Here is an 11446-nt window from a genome sequence, read left to right on the forward strand (position 1 = left end):
AGTGCCAACATCACAGCAGAAGACGGAGGCCAAGAAGAAGAAGGAGAAAGGCTGGACATGCCCAGATTCCTCCATCTTGCCCCTGAAGCCCCATTCAAAAACCCCCTAAATCTATTTTTCCACTCTGTGCTAAATTCACTATCATTTTGTGGCTTGTCATTCTTCATACAAGGTTGGGAATTGTTTTTTACAAGGGCTAAATCAAAGTCACAGGGGTCTTGGGCTCTGTGCCAAGGTCTCTGAGGCCTCTGACAGGGTCTCGAGTCCTGCAGGGCAGCACGAGGAATTTCCTGAGTTCCCACATCATGCTACGGTCTAAGCTTCCTTAGCCAATCATGCCATGACACAACAAACCTACAGCACTGCATCCTAAACTCCTCGTTTACCATTCGAACCACTTTGATTTTTCCTAGATCTCGAACTCTAAACTTTCCTCCACTTCAACTTTCCTCCCCGTGTCTCTGCTATAAACTAGAAATCTGCATTCTCGCTTCTAGCACCTAAGTTTTGAAGCCCTTTCCAAGGTCTCAGCTCAAATCCTGTGTTTAATTCTAAGTTTTGCTGACAAGACCAAAGGTCTGAGATTTCCCTGCATTTGGGTTTCCAACAACACTGATGCTCTCAGTTGCAGAGTGCCCGGGATCCGTCTTGCCAGTCAGCGCTGGCAGGAAGAAGGCGGCTGCCAGGGGGCTGCTTGTGGCCTCTGACAGCCCCATTGCTCAGGGCTTGCCAGCTCCGCAGCCCCTCAGGCCCTGCCCCAGCCCGGCCAAGCTGCCCGGCAGCAGCGCCGCAGCCCCACAGCAGCTCCAGAGCAGCCCCATCCAGAGGCACCTGGGAGCCCTCAGCAAGGCAGGCAGCAGCAGATGGGCGGGAGGACACGGATGGCGCTTCCTGCCTGGCACAGGCCTTGTGGCCATCTCCAGGCACCGCTCTGGCAGGGATCCCCGCAGCTCCAGCCCCTGCCCAGCTGCTCTGTGGGCAGCACAAAGGCTTCAGCAGAACCACCAAAGGCCAAGGGGCTTCTGGCCATCTTCCCTGCAGCACTGCATGCCTGGGCAGCTGGCTGAGCACAAGCACCCTTTTCCCTCTCCTCCCCTATGCCCTGCGGACCCTGGGCAGCAAAAAAAATCTCCTGAGATTCTGTGTATTATAACACAGTCTATATTTACATAGGAAAAAAAATAGATTGGAAGAACAGAAAAATCTTGCAGAAAACTAAAAATCCCCACTGGCTCAGGCTGCCCCAGCAAAGAGAGCCTCCCAGATCAGCTCTCCTCAGAGCTCCAGCAGTGCAGCCAGCCGAGCCGTGACAGAGGAGGCCGAGTCATCCATGCCCTGCGCAGCTGATCGTGCAGCCTCTGGAAGATGGAATATCGCCCACTGGCTGTTGTTCGGAGGACATGCAGTGTTTGAAATGCCAGCTCTGACACAGCACTGCTCATGTCCTCCGTCAGGCTTTCAAGGGCTGCAAGAGAGAGGAACAGAGCTGTGGTAAATAGGTATGATTTGTGCTGACAAAATTGAGACAGTAATCAATATTGATGCAGTAATTAATATTTGGAAATAGTAATAAAACAGTTAAAAGTTGTAATGCCAAGAAAAAAGGGAGTGGAGGGGTTCCACCCCCCTCCCTGCAGATGTTCCATGATAGGAGGAAAAAGCAAGAGATAACAGTTACTAAAAATTAACAGAAAGAGGGGAAAATCTGGTTGGGTCCCAGAAAAATGCTAGCTATAAGAGATTTATTGCTTTGATGCTTAAATGTAGTAATATGTTAGTTTTGGATTACATTGTACTGGCTGGGTGCGCATGTGTAACCCAAAGGTGAATTAAAGACATTGAGGAAGAAGAGAGGCCTTCATCAAACAACGACCCCCAAGGACTTGTGCGACAACCAAAACGAGTAGTGGAGCATGCGCGGTAAAGGTGGTGATGAGTGTAATAAGTAGCAATATGTTTGTTCATTAATTAAATCAATAGCTAAATATTTATACAATATCAAAGCAATAACTAAATAGCTAAAACTGCTTGAATCTTAAATGTATAGCCACATATGGTTGCTTGGCTTGCAGGAATCCTATAGTGCTTTGGGAATTCCATGGTAAAGAAAAGTTCACCTAGAGGTCACAGAGGAGAGCTGTAATAACAATCCCTAAACTCACAAGAATTGCTTAGGCTTGCGGGAATCGTCTAGTGTTCTGAAAATTCCACTGTATAGGTATGCCTTATAAGGAAAAGTTCACTCAGCAGTTAAAAGAGGAAGACTTGGAGCCTTCATCCCACGACCACCAGAAGGCAGAAAAAGACCCCCTAGCAACTGAACGAGCAAGCGCAAAAGACAGACCACGTCATCCCTGGACCCGGGAGAAAAAGACAATAAAAGGTGGACTTTGGGGATAGGAACAGTGTGAGCCTAGAGGAGCGGAGACTCCCGGCCGCCCAGCGCTGAACTTTGCTTATTCTTGCTTGCATAATAATAATAATAATAAATTTATAATTGTATGATCCTTGAATCCAGTGAATTCATTTATCACCCTTCCTTCCTTCCTTCCTTCCTTCCTTCCTTCCTTCCTTCCTTCCTTCCTTCCTTCCTTCCTTCCTTCCTTCCTTCCTTCCTTCCTTCCTTCCTTCCTTCCTTCCTTCCTTCCTTCCTTCCTTCCTTCCTTCCTTCCTTCCTTCCTTCCTTCCTTCCTTCCTTCCTTCCTTCCTTCCTTCCTTCCTTCCTTCCTCCCTCCCTCCCTCCCTCCCTCCCTCCCTCCCTCCCTTCATCTTTTAAGTGATGTTGGCATTTTTGGATTAGAGTAAAAACTCACTGTCTAACATAGGTGATAAGTATTGCGAAGTTATTGTAAATAGTGTACACGTAGTTTTTAGTATAAAAAGATAACACCACAGAGTTCCCCATGGTCCCTCACAGGCCCCTCATGGCTCCCTCACAGTTGCCCAAGACCCCTCACAGCCCCTCACTGTGGATGCCGTGGGACAGAGAGAGAGAAACAGCAAGTGTTTCTCACAGCAGCTTGTGAGAATTAGTAGCAAGTTGTAAGAATGTGAGAACTTAAGTACAAACAATCATCAGGTGGTGTTCTTCTACTTCATCTTTCTCTTCTTCTCAAGGACGGTGTATAAGGAATGTTTTTGTTCACTAGCCAATCAAACAGAATATATCGTATCACTCTATAAAAACCGCACGGTTCTCTTGAATTCAACCTTCTTTTAGTCTTTCTGCAATACTGCCTCCTGCCTGTTCCTGTGTCATTCTGGGCGCAAGAGTGACACCTCACGGCCCTTCATGGCCCCTCATGGCCCCTCACAGCTCAAGGCTCTTCACGGCCCCTGAGCCGCCTCCGGCCCTGCCATTGGCGCCGCTCTTTGCTGCTGGCCAATGGCGGCCCGAGTCTGCAGTGACGTCACCGCTCGCCGGGCAAAGGAAGGCCTGGGGCTGAGGTGCCCCGGTCTGGCCGGGAATGGGGTCCGGGGGTCCCCGGGCTCATGGAAACGGGGGATCCAGGGGCCGGGAGAGGAGGATACCCGGGAAAGGGGGTGCAGGGGGTGTCGGGGCAGAATAAGGGGGTGCAGGGGGTCCTGGAACTGGGGAAGGAGATGCGAAGGGTCCCAGTGCCCAGGAATGGGCATTCAAGGGGGTCCCCGGGGGGCTCCCCAAAGCCCCTCCCAGGGGGCAGCAGGAGCTGGCTCAGGAGCTCTGGGCAGAGAAAAGGGGGTGAGCCCGGCTTGGGGGGGACATGGGGGACTCACCCACGCTCCCGGGGGTACACGACCCCCGGGGACCCCCCCTCACCTTGTCCCGCAGGGGAGGCCGAGCCCCAGCCCAGGCAGACGAAGCCCCCGAGCCCCGGCAGCATCTTGGGGGGCGTGCGGGGCCGGGAGGGGCAGGATCCGGGAAAGGGCGGCGGCTGCCGGGTTCCGCGGCTGCCTGGAAACCACGAAGGCGGCGGCAGCGTCTGTGACAGCGGCGCGGCCTCAGTTGCCTGAGAACGCGGCCCTGGCTGCTTGTGCGCAGCCTGGGCTCCTGCAGGCGGCTTCACTGGGCGATTCGCCAGGGGAATTGTTCGCGGAGCATTGGCCTCTGCAAAGTTCCTGAGCGTGCAGAGCATTGGCCTCTGCAAGGAGTTCATCAGCGTGCAGAGCATTGGCCTCTGCAGAAAGTTCCTGAATTTCCTTTGCAGGTAAAGATTGACTCAAGTTGAACTTTTTGGTTTTGTCTCATCTGCACTCTGAGAGAGAATGCCAAAGGGAAATACAGGATGGCATAATGCCCGTCTTCTGGTGCAGCAGTTCAGTGGTCTGCACTGCCACAGACATGTTTTATGAAAAATCCTTTGGGTTTTTTCTCCTGAGAAGCTGAGAGACCTCAGGAACAAAATGTAAACAATGGTTATCTGCTGCTGTGGAATGCAACAGGTGCATCTGTGATTGGTCTCCTAGAGTTGTTTCTCATTAATGGCCACTCACAGTCAGCTGGCTTGGACTCTGTCTGAGACACAAGCTTTTGTTATTCATTCTTTCTTTTTCTATTCTTAGCTAGCCTTCTGATGAAATCCTTTCTTCTATTCTTTTAGTATAATTTTAATAGAATATATATCATAAAATAATAAATCAAGAGTCAGATCCTCATCTCTTCCCTCATCCTAAGACCCCTGTGAACACCACCACAATGCACAGCTGAGTGGATGAACAATATATGCTCTACTGATTGTGCTTTTTTTTTTTTCACTGAAGGAATGCAACATTTTCTAAATGTACTGGTCTATACTTTTTTTTCCCGTCTAGTGGTTGCTTAAAGTGCTGAAAGGTGAATGAGGTCTGTTCAAGTTTCATCAAGTTTCAGTGGGTTGTTATCATCTGGTTATTACAATTATTAGGGAGAGGCCTGTGAATTGAGGGGCAAATGAGACCATATGCCAAAATCAATAGTCTGGATTTTATGTAACAGTAAATAGGAGGAAGAGAGAGAGAAAGGAAAAGAAAAAGAAGCGAGGGGGTGGCGGGGGGGTGATGGGGGGTTGGGAAGAAGAGGAAGAAAGAGAGTGACAGATGAAGTGAAAAACATCACCATTCCATGGATCCCATTGGCATACCATAAAATCCTCTTCTGGTCTTCTCTGTGGTGAGGTCTCGCAACACGTAAGACTCCAATGGATTCATGCAGATTTGGGCAAGGTGGGACCTCCCAGGTGCCTCCCTGGGGTGGGGCAAGTTGGACTCTGTCTATTGCTACTTTCAAATAATAGAAAATCTTTAGCATCTGTCTGTCCTTTGAGTCTGCCATCAATTGGCTTCTGGATTTTCAGATCTGTTGTGTTACTTTGCGTGCCCTGCAGTCGTCTGGTGCAAGGCCTCAGGAATGGGTCTGGGGGCACTGTGGAGGTCTTTGATGGGAGGTTTGTGTGCAAACCTGGCCTCAGCAGACGAGTCTGTGGCTATGACTTGCCCACCTTGAAGGCAGACAGAGCTGATTTTCAGGACAGCTGCTGGGTTTGGCTTTGTTGTGGATAGGTTTTCCTCTGCAGCCTTGTTTACTTCTGCCCAGCCCTGAGCTAATGGGACAATAGTGTCACCTTTGTCTTGTCTCAAGTTCCCTTAGGCAGCTTAACTCACAGTGCCAAGTTCCAGTCCAGAGGCATTTTCAGGGAAGGGTGGGCTCGGGTGGTCGCAGCTTCTTTATACAGTTTTGTCCCAATGGGCAGAAAGTCCTTTCTAACAATTTTTAAGCCATTAGCCATAACATTCCAGTCTCTCCCAAGTCCTGTGAGGAGCAGCTGAGAGAGCAGGGGTGCTTTAGCCAAAAGAAGAGGATATCCACTCTAGCTATTTTAAAGTAATATTTAAACTGCAGCTTTGTCTGTTCTAACTATTCTTAATGTTCAGATTTTTAGCTCCAGGTTTCAGTATGATCCATCTTTGAATTGCACAAGGCAGCCCTATAGCTCAAATAAAGTCCAACTAGAGGCCTAACATACTAGCTACTTAGACCAAACAAGCACTTAGCTACTTTCAAATCATAGAAAATTTTTAGCACCAGTATATGCCTTGAATCTGCCATGAATTGGGTTCTGGATTTTCAGAGTTCCATTGTTGCTTCTTCCAGTTTTGTTGAGGCATTGTCACTCATCTGGGAGATCCTGCCTTCAAAATGGCTTCTGGATTCCCAAAGAAGACCTGGACACCTCGTCTTTAGTCCAGAGAAAGACTGACATCTTTCACTGTAAGTACCCAGTGGGCTGTGTTAAGGCTGCAAACTGCCCTGGTGTCCCTGCTCTCCCTGCCCCTGCTTTAGTGCAAGCAAGAAAATGCTTTAAGTAGGTAATAAGCAGAAATATTCTGGTAAGGCTACGAAACGCAAGTAATAAACGACACAATTATGAAGGTTTCTTTTTAGGTGAAGAGAGAAGGGGAATTGTGGGAATTCACAAAATTAGAGGGTTTTGGGAAAGCTGAAAAAGGCAGCTTCAGATACAGTAGAACTGTGATTAGAGCTAAGCAGCTGCCATGAGATAGGTCAGCTGAAAAATTATTTTAACTGTAGAAAAGCAAGGACAAATAAAACAACGGTCTGTGTATTAAGGCTTGTCTAGAATAACTCCCTAAGCTACAGAAAGTTTATCTAGCAAGATATTAGGAGGGTTAAAGCTTAATAATGGAGCTCTGTGCATTGTGCTTTAAGGCTTACAGGCAGGTATTGTATTCAAAATAAGCAAGCATTGTTTTAACCAAAGGTACGTGTGCTTATAGTGATTGGATAGAACTACTGTCAATGTGCTTTTGCTTTGTGTGATTGGTCAAGAAACTTATAAAGGAAGTTGTAACATCAAGTTCTTGGTCTGCTGCCTGGGATGTGAGCTGCTGGCATCTTCCCATTGTCATAACCATGGAATGAGAGTGATGCTGGAAAATGAAACAGCTCAAGGCAGTTCCACAGCAGACCTGTCCCGTTTGTGATTTGTAAATAGCCCCCTGCTGGTGTCAAGACCAAGCTGCCCTTGGGCACCTGAGCATGTTGGGGGGGAAGCTCAGACTCTGCCCAAAGCCCAGTGAGACAGGGCTGGTCCCAGCTGGAAGAGCTTCCAAAGCAGCTGTTCTCTCCCAGCTCCTGTGTGGGCACGGATCCAGCCCTGCAGACACAGTGTACAGCAAAGCAAGTTATCTGCTGCAGCATGCCCAGAAGAAAATGTCTCAGCACCTTTGTGTCCCAGATATCTTTTATGAAAAATCCTTTCCTTAGGATTTTTCCTCCTGAGAAGCTGAGAAGCCTCAGGAACAAAATGTAAACAATGATTATCTGCTGCTGTGGAATGCAACAGGTGGATCTTTGATTGGCCCATGTAGGATGTTTGTAATTAATGGCCAATCACAGCCCAGCTGGCTCAGACAGAGAGTCCAGGCCAGAAGCCTTTGTTATCATTCCTTCCTCTTCTATTCTTAGCTAGCCTTCTGATGAAATCATTTCTTCTATTCTTTTAGTGTAGTTTTAATAAATTATATATCACAAAATAATAAATCAAGCCTGCTGAACCATGGAGTCAGATCCTCGTCTCTTCCCTCATCCTAAGACCCCTGTGAACACCATCACACCTTTGTTCTGCAGGATGGTGGAAATCTTCCTGTGCTGGGAATTGTCCCCTGATTTTGGTTTACCATGTGTTGATGGTATCTCTCCCAAAGGAGTTGGCTTCTCTGGAAAGCTCTGGATTGGTAGGAATCTTGAGGGCTGTACAGTTCTTTCCTGCTCCCTGGAGCCAGGGCCTCAAATGTCCCTTGGTGTCTGGAGCTCACTTGACTGAAGATGCCCCAGTGCTGAGGCTCTGTCCAGGAGATCCCTCTGTTTTCTTCTCTGCAGGAGTCTGTGAGCCCAGAGACAGAAAACAAATGCTAATTACCAGAGAGAACTACAACTTGGACACATTCCTGTGCTCCTCACTCTTGGTACAACGTTCCTTTCTTGCCTCTCTTGGACTCACCCAGCAGTGATATCTCCTTGCTGTGAGTTCTCAGTGCTGTACAGGGATGGAGTCAGGGCAGTTCTGAGAGCTCGTCCCCATTCTTTGGAAAGGTCACTGCCTCAATGCAATGAACCTAAAGAGGAAAGAAATGCCCAAAGAGCAGCAATCCCCAACCATGTCACATGCAATCACGGAGAAGCTGATGGGACAGAGCCATGTGGTTGGAGTATGTGTATTGCACTCTGTATTGTTAATTTATTGGTGCTGAGTATTTCAGCAAGCAAATTTCAGGGCTTCCAGGACTGTCCTGGACAATGTGACCACAAATTGTTCACCAGTGCCACTTGCTCAAGAAAAGCCTTTCTGAACAAGCCCAACTCTGAGGCTCTGTCTGGTTTATTTTTGCCTTTCAGCTGCTTGCCTCTAAGTTCCTGTGGGAGAAGTTTCTCACCATGAAGAAGAAGGCCAGCACTGGCGGGAGTTTTCTACCCAGAATTGGCCCATGTGTAGAGCTGGGGAAGACTGGTCCAAAGGTAGCCTTTTCCTGCTCTTCTCCTTTCTGTTTGATGGGAAGTTGGAAGAGGGTGTGTGCTTGTGACAGGCTTGCCTCCAGCAAAAGACCTCAGTGTGCAGGTCCTGTTGTCATTGCAAGCTGCTGTTAGAGGTGGGCTGGGAGTCCTGATCTGCACTAAGCCAACACAAATAAGCTCTGCTGAAGGTGCCTAAGTGTAGCTGCCATTGCTGAAACAATGCGGGGAAGGCTGGGGACACAAAGGCACAGCATTGCCATGTGCCATTCTCCGGCTGAAGGAGCCACCTCTTGCTTTGGTGTGGTCACCATCAAATGCTCAGGGTCACAGGATTCCCTCTGGAGTGGCAGCGTTGGCCTTGGAAGGCCGAGGACCTGCAGGAATTACTTCAGCTTTAACAAAACAAATTGCCTTTATGCTTTGGGCTGGAACAATGTGTTGGAGCCTGAGGGGGTGTTAGATTTTGCAGGCTGCCAGATGTACAGGGGACTGGCCCTGGGCAGAGGGGAATGGATGTGCTTTATCTGGATCAGTGCCTTCTTAGAGGTGTGTTTAAAGCTGCTTTTCTGGCAGGACTGGCTCAGTAGAAAGCACAGTCCCAACGGGTAGGTGACTGAGGTGGGCTGTTGTTATGAATGAGGTCCCTATATGTCTAATTTAATAAACCAACATTAGAATTGAGCACCAATTTTAATTGAGCAGCAATTTTATATGAAATCATGCAATCAAATAGAATCAAGCAGATCCAAAATAATTTGGCAGTGGTTTGGATAAAGCATAAGCAAAACCAGTCAGGATCCAGGGGGGTTTTCTCACCCTGCCTCCCATTCAAAAGATAAAGAATCCAATCACAACTTATAGACTGGATGCTAATACATATTCCTCATTAATTTTCTGTCAATCTCCTCCTATTTTTGATTCTTGAAATCTATGTCACTGTACTGCACAGTGCATGCTCTGCTTGTTTCTAAGGGGTCTTTTGGTTTTGGTGGTCGCTTCCCACGAAGGCTTCTCCTCATCATCACTGTCCTTTGAACAACCCCACAAGCTGCACATGCACCCCAAGTCTTGTGTTATAGAAGCCAGCATTATATTCCAAAAAGAAGCCTTATTATTTCATCGATAGCTGGAATCATCCCAATTTTGTCCATTTCAAGGCCGATTCTTTCATTATCCTGAGGCCTATTGCATTTTGGGATGTTACTTATCTCAAACTACATCCTGCATCCTGTTTTCTCATGAACATCTGAAAACATCTGTTTTGTGTCACTAATTCCATATCCTTTTTCCTCTCCTTCTTTTTAACAAATATTTTCTAAAATATTTAAAATATAGTTACAATTGTTAGCACGAATCAGATTAATCTATCACACTGAGAAATTGGCAGCAAGAGCCATGTAACACACTGGTTAAGGATTGCCCAGACAAAGCAGGGGAGAGTTTTCTCCAAGCAATGCCTCTGCTCCAGAATCATTTGCTGTTGTTTTGGGCCCGTCGGTCCGCCTCGGCGGCGGCGGTGGTCCCCGGCTTGCGTTGTTGAAGCCGTCGCCCTTCCTCGGCCTTAAGCTGGGGACCTGCGTTGTGGCGGGCAGAATTTTTTGGCCCAGTTTTTTTTTTTTTTACGGGTCCAGCACCCGACAGAGAGCTCCCCCCAGACTGGTCCTGGGCGAGGAGGCGGCGCCTCGCCTATCTCGGTCGTGGCCGGATCGACTGAGCCGCTTATGCCGGGTGGGGCCGGGTTTGCCGTGCCGGCTCCGTTGCTTTTTGTTGCGGCGGGCGGAGTTAGGGGGGCGGCCGCCAGGCCTCTGCGGGCCTTTTTATTTTTCTCTCGCGGCCCTAAGCCACGGCACCGAGAAGCGTTGCAACGAAGGTGCGAGCGGGATGCTGGTGGGTCCGTCGTGGGGAGGCAGTGAGGCGCGTACCTCGGCCCTCCCCCCCCCCCCACCGGGTCCCCGGCCTCGCGGCCCCCGTGGCTAGCACGGGTTGTTGCAAAGGTGCCTCCATGTGACTTTTCTGTCGTGCCATCCCCCGGCTTTTTTTTCCGGAAGGGAAAGCCGACCGCCGCTAGGCCGGGAAAAAGCTGGTGGCCCATGCCACCAGGTCGGTGGCACTTTTTCTCGCACGCTCGGCCTGTTTCCCTGGGCCAGAAGGCGGGGGAGGGCTGCCGAATCCCCTCCCGGCCCAGCGGGGGCCAGTCCAGTCCCACCATTGCCTAGCCAAAAGAGGGGGAGCCGTTTTTGGCTGCGGGCGGGTGGCGGCACCCCCCCGTGCTCCTCTGCTGCCACGAGCAATCCGATCCGCAGGTGGGCTGGGCGGCCGTCGCTGTTGTCCCAGGACCGTGGCCTTGGGGCCCTTGTTGCTGTTCGCGCAGCTCCTTCCCAGAGCCGCACCTGATCGATGTGGCTTTTCAGGTGGCATCAGAGAAGGCCCCTGGCAGGCCGGCTCTCCTTCTGAGGCTTCTCTGTCACGGGGAAGCCTTGGCGGGGGGTGGTCCGGTGCTCGGGCAGGGTGGTCTCCTTTCCAATTCGCTTCCCGTCGCAGGCGAGGTGTCGCCCCTCCCACTGGCCTGGGGAAGGGCGTCTTTTCTGACCCGAGCTGTGTGACGGCCGCATGGTCCCGTGAGCCTTGAGGTGTCCTTAAAAACCCACGTGAGGTGCCGGTGCCGGCCCCGGTCCGGGTAGCGCCTGTGTGGGTGCCGGCCACAAGCAGTGCCAGGCGGCGGTGCGGCTGGAGCTGAGCTGCGAGAAGGGAGAGAGAGGCGAGAGAGAAAAGATAGAGGGCAAAAGTGCCGGAACCCGATGGGGCGCGGACGCAGGTGGAACAGAGCCCGGTCCGTGCACTCCTTTGCCGTTCCGCTGCCTGCTGCAGAGCGAGCTGCCCCGGCTGAAAAGGGGCCTCGGTGTCCGGGCCGCGCCCGCCTCGTCGGGTCGCTGCCTCCTCTAGCACATCCGGTGC

This window comes from Agelaius phoeniceus, chromosome 7 (genome assembly GCF_051311805.1).
Source record: "Agelaius phoeniceus isolate bAgePho1 chromosome 7, bAgePho1.hap1, whole genome shotgun sequence".
Classification (NCBI taxonomy): Eukaryota; Metazoa; Chordata; class Aves; order Passeriformes; family Icteridae; genus Agelaius; species Agelaius phoeniceus.